We start from the raw sequence: 17,153 nt of genomic DNA on the forward strand, positions 1-17,153 counted from the left end.
GATTGGAGCTCCAGGACGCCCTGGTTGCTGGTGTCCAAACAGAGAGCGAGGATCAAGGAGAAGGACGAACAAGAGGGCGCGACGGGGGCTGCCTGGGGTTGCCGGGGACGACGAGGCTGGTCGGGGTCCATGGGCCAGGCGCGAGCGGGCGATGACGAGGGGCTGGGCAGGTTCGGGCACATCGGGGAAGAAGCAAAGGAGGATCCCGGCTTGTCCTTGTAGAGGAGGTCGACGCGGTCGGCCGCCAGGGAGACGACTGGCACGATGCCACGAGATGCAGACGAGGCTGGTGCATGGACGACACGGGGTCGGTCTTGAGGCGCAAGGGAGTTCCGTCCGGTCGGGATCCGGTAGGGTGAGGTGGACAGGGCAGTAGTAGGCCCCGGGAGGCCATGGTGTTCGTCCATGGATGTCTGCTGGTGATTGCCGGCGGTAACACCGGTAGTGAGACGACGAGGCAAGGAGGAGGCCAGGGACGATGTGATCGGTAGGTGGAGGCATAGGTCGAGAAAGAGCTCGCTTGGGGACGTGCTCGGGTAGAGGGGATCGGGTGTTGGTTGGTTTAGTCGCGGGCGGGCTCGGTGGATTATGATCGCGGCAAGGTGGAGGCTGCGGGTTGGGGTGGTGCTGAAAATGAAGGAGAGATGGTGGCTGGATCGTGAGGGTTCCCGAGGCTGGAGGGAGGATGTCGGCTGGCTTGGTTGGTTGGGGAGGATCCCGAGGAATGTGGAGACTGGGTGGCGTGAGGAGGGTAATAAGGTTAGGCTAGGGTTTGATCTGATTTAGTAAGTGGGTGGACTATATATATGGGGAAATAGGATTGAGGTTGGAACCTCCAATTGTAATTGGGCGGTCGAGAATAAATAGGTTAGGTAGCCCAAATAAGAAGCTGAAGATATTTTACGGTTGTTTGGGTATGATCCAAACCCATCGGTCATGATTGCCCGGTTCGGGTTCGGGGAAGTTTTCGGACGCGTGCGAGGGGTGGCTGTGCAGAGAGGTTTGGTGGTTTGATAAGAGGGAATCGAAAACCCGGTTGGTCTGATAAAGGAGAACTGAGACAAAGGAGAAGTGGCCACTACAAACTGATGCAAGTTTTGTGAAAACATGCGGATGGAATTCTCATGATGACATCATGAAATGCAACAAACAAATAAAAACACACGGCGACAACGAAAAACATGAAAGGCATCTAGAGCATCGGTCTTGGGGCGTCACAACACTCCTCCACTTACAAGAGATCTCGCCCGAGATCTAAGGATGGCACAGGAGAGAACATGAAGAGCAAGAGGTAAAACAAAGTTGCTTCTTTGACAAACGAGTGAAACCAAAGAAACTTGAGAGGTTGCGAAGCTTGAAGAAATGACACGACGGAGATGAATGAAATTTAGAACACTCCGTTAGACAAGAGGAACAAGGAGGAAAACCACGAGCTCAAAGGGAAGGACATATTTTGAAACCACTCCAGTTACAACAAAATAGACAAAGAGAAAGGGTGAAAGCATTCAGACAGCACTCCGGTTGAAAATGGAATGATTAGAACATGAACTTGACAAAACGAAACAGTGGGATTAAGAGAGCAAAAACACAAAGCCTCCAAATACAATGAATGATAGTTAGATAGTTGGAATTAATAGAACGAAGAATGAAACCAACAACTCCTACCATAATTGAATTTGAAAGAGCATCCTTACAAAGAAGGATGGAATAGAGTTGTCGAAAAATCAACAGCGAAAAGAATAAGCTTGTTGTGGGCTTATGGAAAACATCTCAAAATTATGAGGTGACAACCGGCCACTAACGAAAACAATTGCTTTCTTGAGAGCAACGAATAGATGAAAACTTCTTTCGCCGCGAGAATAGGAGGCAACTTGGATTATTGATAGACACCACAATTAGCACCAACTTGAATTTGTTGGGTTGAAAAGATCTCGTGAATGAATTGAAAATGCTGGGTTTAAAATATCTCATTCCGGACAACATGTGAATCATGAAACATGAAGGTAAATTGTCAAGAATGACATAAAACCACCTCAAAAGATAAGGTATAAAGAATTGAATTCTGAAATGTAGTATGAAGAATGATTGAACTCCTCAAAACAAAACATGTGTTGAACACCATGTTTATTTTAGAGTATAGCTTGGCAGATCATAACTTTGAGAGAAATCTTGAAGAAAAATTGAAGAATGAAAGGAAATCCTTGACGAACCACCATGTTGAGCCTTCGTGAGAATTCCGGTAATAAAAGAATGATCAGACGAAAGGAAAGTCGAGAAGAACAAGATGAGGCGTTGCAATGACTTAGATGGGGCTTCGGGATTATATATCCGAGAAAACTTGGAACTCCTGAAAGAAAGATGAACAACACTTCGAACCGAGAATGTGATATGATGAACAAACTTTGAAAAGAAGAGATTACTCAACTTGATGAAAGAAGAATAAGAATTATGTTATGCTTACTGTTCATCAACTTAAATTGACAACAAGCAACAGAATTGGCATGTAACTTATTCTTCTTGAAGGATTAAGGAGAGATATAGCACAAACTTGAGAAACTCTTGATGGAACCACTCGTGGGATTATGAGAGAACAAATGAATTGATATGATACCAATCGAAGAGGAATCTCAAATGAACCACCGTACAAATTGAAAAAGATTGCAGAAAAGAGAGCGAATCGTCGGTGAGAATTACAGACAAACGAAGATACTTGAGGGGATTTAGATACAAGAGAACAAAGAGAACACAAGCTGACCAAAGAGTAATGGAACGAAGCATCAGTAAGATTTACTAGCTGAAAGCTGAGAATGAAGAATTATGAAATGATGGCCTTCAGAGGAATAAAATGGAAACAACTCATGAAATGCTTTGCATGGGTGAAAAGAATTATCACAATCGAAAACAATTATGAGAAGATGGCATGAAGCTTGAACTACGCATCTACAAGAGAATGGAGCAAGGTTTAGAGAAAATTTGTTCTTCGGTCTTCAAATGTTGAGAAGATGATGAGGAACACCACCAAAATTGTTGAGATACTCCGGGAGAATGGAAAGTAAAGAGGTTGATCCAATAATTAAAATAATTTGAAGTTGATCTTGGAAAGGTATCTGACTGATGAAATTCATTCTTATGTCATACTTCGAAAAGAATTTGAGAATAACTCCGGAAAATTTAGAAGAGTCGGGTAAGATCCTGGGAAAAGACATGTGGGTTAGGGCCCACTCAAAGATACACCGTTGAAAAGATTGCTTGAAAAGAGAGATTGCGCCGGTTGAATTAAATGTCTTGAATGAGATAACAACCTAGAATTAGCTTCAACAGATTAAGAATGGAAAACGCGAATCTTCTGAGATATCTTTAGCACTCCGGAGCCAATGAATAGCGAGATGAGAATGATTAAGAGGTGTGTAAGGGCATATTTATCCCTCAAGTAGTTTTGGTGATTGAAAACAATACGTTTGCGGACTAATCTTGTGCACTAAGTGTTTCAGGTGATCTATTATAAGGGCACTATGCGATTGTTCCCCTCAAGGTCTTCACTTTAGACGGATTATTTTCCTTCGTTTCTTTTCGGTGGAATTGAGTCATAGGGATAACCGTACTATCAAGAGGGGATCCATTTCAGAAGAGTATGGGTGGAATCATCACGTACACACTTTCCCTGGACCCTCGCTGTCTTCCTGCCTGTTGGCGTTTCTGTGTTGTGCAAAACAAGGGGTGCCTTGTGCTACGCGGTACTACCGTGGCCAGGGTGGTAGTACCGCCGACCGGCGGTAGTACCGCTTGTTAGTACCGCTGGTACTACCGCCCCTGCTGTGGTGTCGACTTTTTCGTGTCGGGTTTTCGTAAAAGACCACGTAGGGGGCGGTAGTAGGGAAGGCAGTAGGACGCGATAGTACCGCTTGTTTAAGCGGTATCACCGCTTCTCCGTTCGCTCCAACTGCCGCACAGCTCATTGCCCTCCTTTATTTTTCCAGCGGCTGTAGGGAGCAGCAGTACCACTCACTAGCGGTGGTACCGCCCGCAGGGCGGTAGTACCATTCGTGTGTGCATACTTCTTCTTTCTTAGCCCTAGTTGACCTAGGCAGCGGTACTACCGCAACATCTACGGTAGTACCGCCCAGATGCGGGTTGCGGGCTGCATAACGGTTGGATGTGTCCCCCCACTATATAAAGGGGTCTTCTTCTCTAAGACTTACCTCTTCCCCCAAATCTCCATTAATGCTCCAAGCTCCATTTTCTCCTGATCTCTCTCCCTAGCCAATCAAACTTGTTGATTTGATCGGGATTGGTTGAGGAGGCCCCGATCTACACTTCCACCAAGAGAAATTTGATTGCCCCACTAATCCCTAGCGGATCTTGTTACTCTTGGGTGTTTGAGCACCGTAGACGGTTGAGGTCACCATGGAGCCATAGTCCATTGTGGTGAAGCTTCATGGTGTTGTTGGGAGCCTCCGATTAAGTTGTGGAGATTGCACCAACATTGTTTGTAAAGGTCCGGTCGCCGCCTCCAAGGGCACCAATAGTGGAATCACGACATCTCGCATTGTGTGAGGGCGTGAGGACAATATGGTGGCCCTAGTGGCTTCTTGGGGAGCATTGTGCCTCCACATCGCTCCAACGGAGACGTACTTCCACTCAAAAGGAAGGAACTTCGGTAACACATCCTCGTCATCACTGGCTCCACTCTTGGTTATCTCGTACCTTTACTTGTGCAAGCTTATTTGTGTTACTTCCCTTGCTTTCTTGTGTGCTCGTTGTTGTCGCATCATATAGGTTGCTCACTTAGTTGCACATCTAGACAACCTACTTTGATGCAAAGTTTAATTTGGTAAAGAAAAGCTAAAAATTGTTAGTTGCCTATTCACCCCCCATCTAGTCAACTATATCGATCCTTTCAATTGGTATCAGAGCCTCATCTCTTTTTAAGGACTGTGTCGTCTGAAGAGTATGGTTGACGTCGTAGACGGTGTGGAGGAGCACTCCGGTGCGAATCCGGTCTCGTCTACGGGAGATGGGGGAACCTCGGTTTCTCATGATGAATTCAATGTGGCCTTGGAGACATTGAAAACCTCCATGACGACCGAGGTTGAAAGCATGTTTACTAAAGTCATTGAAGGGCTTAAACTATCCACCGCACCGTTGAAAGTGGGTGATCCCACTAACGAGGTGACGGATGCTAACTCCGACAAGGGGATGATACTAGTGAAAAAGCTCCTACTTCTAGTGGTAAGAATGGCACCCACATCTTTGCCGATGTGGAACCTCCACTTGTTTATGGTGGACCGATTCCCTCTACTCATTTGAATCATGCCGGTCCTCCCCATAAGATTGTGAAAAATGAGGACTTTGATTCTTGGATTTATCGCTTTAAGCGTCATTTAAATCATGTGAATACTAATCTTTGGAGAATCATTAAAGAAGGTTTCTATCCGCATGATCCAAGCAACTTCACCCCTAGAGAAGCCGTGGATAATCAGTTCAATGAGAATGTTGTCGGTGTTCTGGAAACGGGGGTCCCCAGACTTGCCTGCCTGCGGCCCACGGCGTGGCTAAGCCAGCAGGCCGTACGGCCCGTCTTCACCAACAAGGCATCCAAGAACCTCACGAGGGGCCAAGCCTCACGAGGCGGATGACACAAGACCTCCTCTGGAGTAGCCTAGCTAGGCAGGCTCACGAGGAGAGGAGATATCAAGGCCAGGCAAACCTCACGAGGCTCTCGTGACATGAGCCATGACGATCGGCACCAGGCGGGCGCCAGCGCGCGCAGCGTCCTTGTTTCCTCTTTGGTGCAAAGGGGGCAAGCGTAGCCGCGGAGTACCGATGCATCAGGCAAAGGTTCCCATTCCGGTGCAACAAGACCAAGACCACGTACTGCAAGACGGAGGTCACCGTGGAGCCCATAGCAGCGTCACCACCAGAGCTTTGTGCAGGCGAAGACTACTTTTGTTAGGATAGCTTGTACTAGCTGTCCCCCTTCAAATTAGCCCGCCCTTGTTGGCTCCCTTCCCGCTCGATATTTGGGAAGAGGACTAGGGCCTCTATAAATAGGACTAGCCACCATAGTGGATGGGGGGGATCACCTCATCTTAGCTAGAGGAGATCATCAGAGATCGAGAGACACACCACAAGCTCACACACGCAAGAACACCTCAACCTCAGGAGGTTGTTCTCCCCTTGTATTGTTCATCATCTGCCCAAGAGGCAATCCACCACCACACTGGTGTAGGGTATTACACCACAACGGTGGCCCGAACCAGTATAAACCCTGTGTCTTTCTGTGTTGTGAGTTCGTCGAGTTCGTCCGCGAGATCTTAGTGAGCTAGAGCGTAGATCGGTAGTAGGGGAAGACTTCGCGCGCACCCTAGTGTTCGAACCTTAAGGTTTTGCCAGAGCTCCACATCCGACATTTGGTGCGCCAGGTAGGGGTGCGCCGGAGCCCCTTCTCCGCCAATCAGCTCTCCGACGTTCACCGGCTACGATGTCTGGCGACCCAAGAGCCGAATCCGACCGCTGGGCAGCCTGGCCGGCCCGGACGGCGTCGCCTGCCCATGAAGATCTCGACCCCGCACCCCAGGTGGCGCGGGCGCCACCAAGCTCCACCGGGCGTGGACGGCGCGGCCGGGCATCATCCACCCTCACCCCAAGGCAAGCACGAGCTGCGGTGAGAGCAGCGAGTCACGCCGCTGCAACGGTGACGCACTCACGGCGGGAGCAAGCGAACATGTGGGCGGCAATCAAAGTGGCGAACGAGCTGCTGCGATGCAGGATGATGGAGAGCGGCCGGGACACGCTGCTTGAGCTTGTTGCTGAGCTACTAGACGTAACGGCGTCGGGAGTGCCACCCTTCAGCTATCCACTCCCCCAGGCCAATGCAAGGTCGCGCGGCGAGCCTCACCACATCTGCGCGCCGTCGACTACGCCCGGGGGCTTCGCCAACATCGGCACGGCTGGCGGCGTAGGGGGCTCTATGTAATGCTTTATTCATGTAATTGTGTGAAGTGGCGATTGTAAGCCAACTATGTATCTCCTTCCCTGATGTATTACATGGGTTGTGTGAAGATTACCTCACTTGCGACATTGCTTTCAATGCGGTTATGCCTCTAAGTCATGCTTCGACACGTGGGAGATATAGCCGCATCGAGGGCGTGACAATTTGGTATTATAGCCTTCCCCGACCCTAGGAGCCCCCTGCTTGATCGAATCGCTGGAGTTATTGAGTCTAGAAATGTTTTGAGTCATTTAGGAATTATATATATCGGAGAGTTAGGACTTCTTTTTACTCCTCAGTCCCTTCGTCGCTCTGGTGAGGCATCCTGACGTAGAGTTTTGACTCTTCTCTTCTCAAATTTCACAAAAAAAATTTAGGATCATGCGGGTATCTTGGAATCATTCCGATGGTTTTGTGACGAGAACATTGTTCTTGGTGCCTCCTGACATTGAGGGGTGGTGGCAGTGTCCCGGGGAGTTCAGCTCTGAGGGGTTGTCGTCACAATTTTATCGTTGCAGTTCTGGAATACCTGAGTTTAGTTTCGCCGACATAGAAAATCTCTTTTATGCAGTTGTTGGTGAGATAACCTCAACACCACCCAGTACTGGGGCGGGAGTTCGGGAGTATTGCCATAACTCGTATAACGGATGCTTTTCGAAGGTTGAGGTAGACGATTTCCGAAGGTTTCTTGGTTATGTGTTGAAGGATGGATACAGCTGGATGTAGGATTTGCTAGTTTTGGGTGAGATATTATGCTTCCCCTATATCCCCAACAACTGATTGCATAACCGGGAAATTTCGGGAGTTTATAAGTGGGAATTCACGTAGCTCCTAGGATATCTTTCCGACAGATGTATGATATGAAATTGGGGTTCGATGTCTAGTGGTCCACCTATTCACGGTTGGTTTTACAGTGGTCTCGTTGTGTCTTAAAGAGTCCTTGGCTATACCGACTTGGGGACGCTTCGTATGTGCACTGCCTTGTACATGATGGTGCTGTACGATCGAGCCCGTGTAGGCCCCACCACGAAAACTTCGGACGAAATCTCTATCATATGTTTGTTCCGGCTTATTTTGCAAGCCAATCATTTGTTTTTGTTTTCAGTTGTGGTATTCGAGTTGCTTCAAAGTCAAATGTTGATTCCATACCTTTCCTAAGTGGTGTTCTCATATTCCTATGTGAATACTAATCCTCCTTGATAATCGGGATTGTCACGACAATCCTTTTGAACCGGTGTGTCTCTCTTCAAGTGGATCCGTTCTTTTTCAACATTTGCAAAATTCAATCTCAGCTTTCTCAACGGTGTTCGTTTCATCCGGCCCAATTTGTCTTTTGTTTTACCCCCCCCCCCCCCCCTTGTTTCTTCAAGGACTCATATTTCTTAATCAAGTATCCATCTTATTCATGTGAAGCCTCTCCACTCCTTTTTCCGTCAATGTTCTTATCCGGGGATTCTCATGAAGATTTTAACGGAGCCTCAAGGTCATCATCCTTAATTCTTTTCTTCTTCGGTGGTTTCAAGTCAAGCTTTGTTGATCATGCCCTTTCCTCATTTCAAGGCTTTCTCATGCCAGTGCAATTCTTAATCGTTCACCTCTCGCTATCCTATTATCCCGGAGTGCTCAAGATATCTCAGAAGGCTCGTCTTTTCATTCAAGATCAGTTCAACCTATTTCGAGTTTGTTATCTCATTCAAGCCATTTAATTCAACCGGTGCATATTCAACCGGTGCATTCTCTCTTTTAAATCCTTCAACGGTGTTTCTTTTGAGTGGGCCCTAACCCGCAGGTCTTTTCCCAGGATCTTACCTGACTCTTCTAATTCTCCCGAAGCTATCCTCAAAAATTCTTTTCAAAGTTTGACATAAGAATGAATTGTCATCAGTCAAATGTCTTTCTCCAAGATCGGTTAAATTCTTTTCACCGTTGGCTCAACCTTTCCATTCTTCATTCCGGAGTGTCTAAATAATTCATGGTGGTGTTTCTCGTCATCATTCTCGGATTTTGAAGACCGAAGAAGAGTTGCTCTTTAATCTTGCTCCATTCTCTTCAAGATTCATGATTCTAGCTTGTTGCCATCCTCTCGTAATTGTTTTGATCGTGAGAATTCTTTTCACCTATCCGGAGCAATTCAAGAGTCTTCTCAGTTTGTTATCCGGAGTCCATCAATTCAGGTTTATTCATTCTCAGCTGTCAGTTATCATTCTCCTATCTTACCGGTGCTTCGTTCAAGTAATCTCTAATCAGTTCGTGATTCCTTCGTTCTCTTATATCTAAATTCTCTCAAGCATCTTCATTCATTTGCTAATTCTTCCCGGTGTTTCTTTATATTCTCTTAATTCACTTTCAATTCTTACGGTGGTTTTGTCAAGATTCTATTCCATGGTTATCGTATCAACTCATTCGTTGTTTTCCAAATCCTACCGATGGCTTGTTGAAGACTGTCTCAAGTTTGCGCTATATCTCGCTTAATCCTTTCTACGAGAATAAGTAGTATGCCAAATCCGTTGCTTGTCATCAATTAAATTGGTGAAGGATAAGCATAATGTAATTCTTATTCTTGTTTCATCCAAGTGATTTAATTTCTTATTCTGAAGGTTCATCAAATTCTCGATTCAAGTTGTCCATCTTTCTTTTCCGGAGTTCCAAGTTTCCACTCTATCTCGTCGCAAAGCTTCATCTAATCATTACAAGGTTTCACCTTGTGTTTTCAACTTCTCTTTCTTTCCGTTATTCTTTTGTACCGGAGTTCTTCATGGAGATTCTACATGGTGGTTCATCAAGGCTTTAAATTCCTTCTCGAAGTGTTCATCAACATTCTTTTCTTAGGAGCTCAAGTTTTCTTCATCTTGCTATCCGGAGTGCAATTCTTTCTTCCGTATCATTAGAGGTGGTATTATGTCATTCTTGATAATTTGAGTTCATGTTCCATGATTCACATGTTGTTAAGAATGAGATATTTTAAACCCATCAATCTTGTCATTGGAGTTATCTTGGGTTATAGTTCACCTAAAGCCTTCCCTAAGGATGGTTGCTATTTATGGTGTTCATATAGGCACCCCAGGCTTTACACTTTATGCTTCCGGCTCGTATGTTGTGTGGAATTGTGAGCGGATAACAATTTCACACAGGAAACAGCTATGACCATGATTACGCCAAGCTATTTAGGTGAGACTATAGAATACTCAAGCTTATTCTTTTCGTTGTTGGTTTCCAACAACTCCATTCAAACCTTCTCCAAAAGATGCTTTTGCAAACTCATTTAAGGTAGAAGATGTTGTTTTCTTCTCCGTTCTTTTGTTCCGACGACCCAACTTCTATTCTTTCTCCCGAAGGTCTAGTGAGGTTGCTCTTTTCACTCCTCATCTCGGTTTGTCAAGATCATGTTCAATTCCTTCCTTTTCCAATCGGAGTGTCGTGTTTTCATTCAAGTATCTTATCATCTTATCAAGTTCTTATTCAACTCCTTTTTCTTTTCAATCGGAGTGTTGCCCGAAGTTGTTCTTCCTTGTTCCTCTTTTCTAACGGAGTGTTTTCAACTTCGTTCATCTCCGTTGTATTCTTTTCTCGAAATGGCTTAACCTTTTCAAGGTTCTTTGGTTTCACTCGTTTGGCAAAGAAGCAACTTAGTTTTACCTTTTCTCTTTTCTCTTCTGTTTTCCCTCCGGTGCCATTCTAGATCTCGGGATGAGATCCTCTCGTAGTGGTGGAGTGTTGTAACGCCCCAAGACCGGAGCTTCAGATGCCTTCCAAGGTTTCCGGGTTTTCGTCGTGTGATTTGTTTGGTCCGTTGCATTTCATCTTTGCATCATGTGCATTGCATCATGTCTTCTTGCACCTCTTCTTAAAACTCAACTAAATAAAATGCATAGATCTTTGATCTATTTAAATTGAGGGAACTCACCTGGTGATTTCTCTATATAACTTATCCTCCCAATATTTTAGGGAGCTATAAAAAATATTCCATTCTTTAGGAATCGACCTAACACACTTGAAAATTATCCCAATGCCTTTGTATCTCAAGTCTTGGTTTCCAACCTTGCCATATATCTCTTGCATCATCTTCCGGAGCTCCATCAAAAATCCGAACATTTTTGGACCTTCCCAACCCTCACTTCCTATTCAAACCATTTGAATTAAATCCAAATGCGTTTCAATTTAATTCCGCAATCTTACCACTTCTATTTTTCTGTGATCATGCTTATTTTTATGAGTCCGGGAAATTTTTCGTCCTGCTCAAATTCTTTCCCTAACCTCCCTCTTTCTTTTTCTTCCCCTTAAATTGTTTTCTGCTAAAGAAAATGGGAAGAGGAGAGAGAGATAGCTCGTGCCAAGCCTGCCCAACCATCCCCGCGGCCCACCTAGGTCGAGCCAGCCTACTTAAGGCCCACCAGTGGCCTGACCTAGCTGGCCCGAGGCCCAGCCGCTACACCCCTCACCCGTCGATCCCAACTTTCTCCCTCCGCTGCCAGCGCCCGATCCCCTCGCTCATCTCTCCCCTTCGTCCTCCTCTGGCACCGCTCCTCTCTCGTCTCGCTCTCTCCCTCGCCCATAGCGCCGGCCTCCCCGTCCTCAGCTCCTCCTCCACCTCGCCTTGGCGCTGCGACCACTGCTACCCTCCTCCCTCTCCCATGCGCCGCCACCTACCTCGCACGCAACCCCACCGCCGTGCGCCACCGTCGTGCTGCGCCGGCTGACGACCTCGCTCGGCCCGAGCGCCACCAGGAGCCTAGGCCCCGCCGCGTTTCGGCCGCCGCCAGCGAGCACCTCCGTCGAAGCCACGTCCGCTCGCCGCCCCTCCCGCGACTCCGTCTCTACCTCGTCACCCGCCGTTGACCAAGGTCATTGTTCCCCTGCCTCGTCCTCGGTGCCTCGTCCCCGAGCTTCGATTTTGTCGCCGCTTACTCCTCCCTCGCTGTCCTCTCGCCGGTGAGGAGCACCACAGGTCGTCCTCGCCGCCGCCGCGACCAGGAGGTGCTCGTCCGCCTCTGCTCCACACCACACGACCCTCTACGTCTGTGGCTTCGCCTCCTCTTCTCGTTGCTTGTCCGCCAACGACCACCAGGAGCACTGTTGCCTCCACCTCGGTGCTCTTCGTCAGCCTCCTCCCCGTGCAAAAGCTCCTGTCTGAGCCGTCCCCTTCGTTCAACTTGGTTGCTGCCGCCGCTGCATTAATCTTCCCTGGTGCAGCTCATTTCCAATGAATGGCAGCCTAGATGGTTACCTCCACGCCAAGTACCACGACCCACAAGACCGAGAATGCCAAGAACCCTTTCGAACTATCAAGACCGCAGGACCACGCGGATGACTACCGCACCGGAATGTCAAGTACCTCTGCCGAAGACTCCCATCGAAGACACGTGTACGACTACTACATAAACGAGTACCGAACGAATCACCAAGACCTACGAGAACGACTTCGTGGACCGACAAGTACCATGACGTCCGTCGATCGCCAAGTACCCCTTCGGATACGCAAGTTCCTCGAAGGTCCACCGAGGCCTAGTACGACTACAGGACCGGAACGAAGTACCACGATGACCATTGACATGTACCACTACACCGCACCAAAACGTCAAGACCGTCCCGGATATTGCCAAGTACCACTTCGGTTTCGAAACGCGACGAGTACCACGACTACCCTCGAGGACCTTGGTTCCATCAAGTTCGACTACCACGTGTGTACAACTACCGCCGCCGTGAGTTTCGACAAGACGTCGTGTGCCTCTATTTCTACTACCGTCCCGGTGATCACAGATGAATGATAGCACGACTACTTCCACTACGGCATGAGTACAACTACTACCTCTACGAACATGGCGAGACCGTCTACTTCCGTTAAGAACTTGATCTGTTTTGAAAGGTCTCACCTCGAAGGTATAACCCCGAGACGATGCCCGTGAACGAATGAATGCATGTTGGATGAGATGCACCCTTTGTCTGCACCATGTCCGTATTGTCACTCGTTTCCATGCCACTAACTCGTGGGACACCCGGTATCCGGGAGTGCCCCACCATCTGTTGCACGCATCCGCACACTTATCCTTTGCATCGGTTTCTCAATCGAGTTACCGGAACCGGAATGTTGCCGCGGCATCATTTCTGTTTCGTTGCCGTGGCACCCCTTTCTTTCTACCACGGTCACAAATGCTCTCATCACTCTCATGTCAACATTCTCTTAAACTTGCATAAACTTGAACATGACATCCGCATCATGATAACAACATTTAATATGTTTAAAAATTGTTGTTGCATTAAATTGCTAATGCCTATGGGGTTTTACCGAAATTGTTGCTTGTTGTTTCGGCCTCATTTAAACTTTCCTAAATGTTTAGTTTACTTATGCTTCACCTCTTGCCATGTTAATCAGCATTTAATTTTGTTGGGTACTTAAATGAGATTGAACTAAATAACTTGTTGTGGTGTTTCGTCAATATGCAACTCGTTGCATATTGATCTCCACTTAATTTGTAGAATTGCTTGTGCACTTTGCCATGCCATGCCTCATTAAACCGGACATGCATCATACTTGATTGCGCATCGTGCCATGTTCATGTGATGGTTGTTTATTATGTTGTTTGCTCCTTCCCGGTGTTGCTTCTTCTGGCTAGTTCCGATAACGTGCGTTTGTGAGGACCCGTTCGACTACGTCCGTTTGTCTTCTTCATGGACTCGTTCTTCTTCCTTGCGGGATTCAGGCAAGATGACCATACCCTCGAAATCACTTCTATCTTTGCTTGCTAGTTGCTCGCTCTTTTGCTATGCCTATGCTGCAATACCTACCACTTGCTTATCATGCCTCCCATATTGTTAATCCAAGCCTCTAACCCACCTTGTCCTAGCAAACCGTTGTTTGCCTATGTTACCGCTTTGCTCAGCCCCTCTTATAGCGTTGTTACTTGCAGGTGAAGATTGGAGTATGTTCCTTGTTGAAACATGGACATTTTGTTGGGATATCACAATATCTCTTATTTAATTAATGCATCTATATACTTGGTAAAGGGTGGAAGGCTCGGCCTTATGCCTGGTGTTTTGTTCCACTCTTGCCGCCCTAGTTTCCGTCATATCGGTGTTATGTTCCTGGATTTTGCGTTCCTTACGCGGTTGGGTTATAATGGGAACCCCTTGACAGTTCGCCTTGAATAAAACTCCTCCAGCAATGCCCAACATTGGTTTTACCATTCGCCACCTAGCCTTTTTTTCCCTTGGGTTTCGCGGACTCAAGGGTCATCTTTATTTTAACCCCCCCCCCCCCCCCCGGGCCAGTGCTCCTCTGAGTGTTGGTCCGAACTGGGCTACCTGCGGGGCCACCTCGAGGAAACTTGAGGGTTGGTTTTACTCGTAGCTAGTCCCATCTGAGTGTGCCCTGAGAACGAAATATGTGCAGCTCCTATCGGGATTTGTCGGCACATTCGGGCGGTGTTGCTGGACTTGTTTTACCATTGTCGAGGATGTCTTGTAACCGGGATTCCGAGCCTGATCGGTTCTTCCCGCTAGAAGGAATATCTGTCGGATTTCGGGTTCCGGCAGACCCTTGAGGTTCGAACACTGGGGTGCGCACGGAGATTTCGCCTCCTACCTACCTGCACCCCTCCGCCTCGCTAAGATCTAAGCTATGGAAAGAACAACACGAGAGACACAGAGTTTATACTGGTTTGGGTCACCGTTGTGGTGTAATACCCTACTCCAGTGTGTGGCGTGGTGGATTGCCTCTTGGGCTAATGATGAAGAACAATACAAGGAAGAACAGCCTCGCGAGGGTCTGTTCTTGGCTGGGGCGATGAACTGCTGGGAGGAGTTCAGTCACCCCTCTCTCTCTCTCTTCGATTGTTGATGCCCCAACCTCTAGCCTCTCTCTCTCTGATTCTTTCTCTCCTCTGATTCACTGATCTCCTCCCTCTCCTGTGGGGGGCTGGTCCTATTTATAGAGGCCCTGGTCCTCTTCCCAAATATCGAGCGGGAAGGGAGCCAACAATGGCGGGCTAATTTGAAGGGGGACAGCTAGTACCAGCTATCCTGACAAAAGTAGTCTTTGCCTGCACAAAGCTCTGGTGGTGACGCCGTCTTGGGCTCCACGATGACCTCCATCTTGCAGTCCTCCTGGTCTTGGTCTTGTTGCACCGAAATGGCAACCTTTGCCTGACGCCTCGGTACTCTGCGGCTGCGCTTGCCCCCTTTGCCCCGAAGAGGAAAGGAGGACACTGCGCGGGCTGGCACCCGCCTGGCGCCTTTGGTCGTCATGGCTTGCGTCACGGGCACCTCGTGAGGTACCCCGCCTTGATCTCTCCGCCTCCTCGCGAGCCAGCCTGGTGAGGCCCTGCCTGAGGAAGCTCCGCGTCGTCCGCCTCGCGAGGCTTGGCCCCTCGCGAGGGTCTTGGGTCTGTGTTGGTGAAGATGGGCCGTGCTGGGCCCCCCTTTGAGCCACGCCGCAGGCCGTAGGTAGGCAAGTGTGGGGACCCCCGTTCCCAGAATGCCGATAGTAGCCCCCGGGCCCAAGGCGCGCCCGAACTTGGCCGTGCAGGGAGGCACAAGGGCAAGAGCGAAGCGCCGCGGGCCCTAAAAGCCTGCGGCCTTGGGCGCCGCGTGGCGGTTGATTGGACGTGGGCGTCTCCACTTCCCCATGGCGCCTCGACAACTGCACGAATTGGGCAAATCCCTGCATGCAAAGCGGGTCATGATTACCTACAATCGTGGAGGTCGGCGGTTGGCCTTCGCCGGCCATAAGTACGGAACGGCGTGCGCCCTTCCAGTCCATCCCTCCTTGCTTCTCCTTCTTCCCGGTTCTTGCTCCGTCTTGCTGCGATGGCTCCGATCCGCCGGTTCTCAACGGCAGAGAAGGGAAAGGCTCCCCGAGAGGTACCAGACCCGCTCCCGCCAAAGAAATAGCTCGTCCTCCGTGGCCCGGACGAGGGGGCCCATCAGGTGGTGTCGAGGCCTTGGTGCGAGCGGGCACCGCCGGGGTTCCCGCTTCCCTTGTACGCCCACATCGAGGGCCCTGAAGGAGCTGATGATGATCACCACGGGCGGCGCCGCCGTCGGCGCCGACGGGTCACGAAGGTGTGGGTCGTCACCAAGGGCTCCTCCCGAGAGCTCGTGCTCCACGTCGCCATGCCTCCTTAGTCTTGGACTCGCCTTCCTCCCTTCTTCGCCTCCATCGTCCCGCAGGGAGAGCCCCTGGAGCTTTGGCTGCAGCACGCCGGCTGTAGCACCCTCGCGACCGAGGCAGAGGTTGCGATCGTAGCCCCGGGCGAGGTCTTCATGACTCGAGGCTGGAGCGAAATCGCCCGGGTTTGCAGGATAAGAGGCGCCTTCGCGATCCACTTGGAGTACGATGGTGCTTCGGTGATGTTCTTCAAGGTATTCGATGCGAACGGGCGCCGGCTAGAGTGCTGCCCCGGGAGAGGTGGCTGGGACCCTGCTGCGGCGAGGACTAGGCCCGCCGACCGCTCCCTTGGCGGCTCCTCAGCCGGCGGAGGCGCCGGAGGTTCCAGCGACTCCAGCGAGCTCTTCGCGACTCCGGAGGCGAGCGACGACAGCTACGAGCCCCCGAGCCGGCGCCGCTCCTGGAGTAGGGCGGGCTCGTCAGGCCGCCGCCGACTCTGATCTGGATGGGGTTGGCGCCGGTGCTTGACGGCCCACTGTTGATGATGGCGTCTTCTGCAGGGGCGTGCATAGTTAGTGTCCCTTTAGGATCTGTTCCCTGCGAGGAATCAAAGACGCGTCCCGCGGGGGCTTGTAAGGTGCCTGTGATCCTGTTTTGTTAATATAACCCTTGTCGTAGAATTGTGCGAGTTGCTCATTCCGTCTTAGCTCAGTCCTCCCTTTCGAACCTCACGAGGGCTTGGTGCTCTGCGCCGACAGGTCCTAGTCCCAAGGCGGCTTCAGCCGTCGCTGGTATGCCAGGTCGCGATGCCGTGGTCAAGGCCAGGAGGTGAGCGACCCGGAGTCTGGTAAGAGCCCCTGAGTCGCGATGCTCAGGAGGTCCCCTTTGGCGCTCAAGCAGCCGTTGTTTGGTGAGAAAGGGGAGCGGCGTCGCTAACACGGGATTGCATTAGGTGTGGGGATGGTGCCACGGTAGCTGGCGCTTCCGGGTGGTGACTTATCTCGAGAATCAGGGGTCGCTCTCTGGTGTGTCGCCGGGTTCGTGCATCGGCAGGCGTGA

This window comes from Triticum urartu, chromosome 4 (genome assembly GCF_003073215.2).
Source record: "Triticum urartu cultivar G1812 chromosome 4, Tu2.1, whole genome shotgun sequence".
Classification (NCBI taxonomy): Eukaryota; Viridiplantae; Streptophyta; class Magnoliopsida; order Poales; family Poaceae; genus Triticum; species Triticum urartu.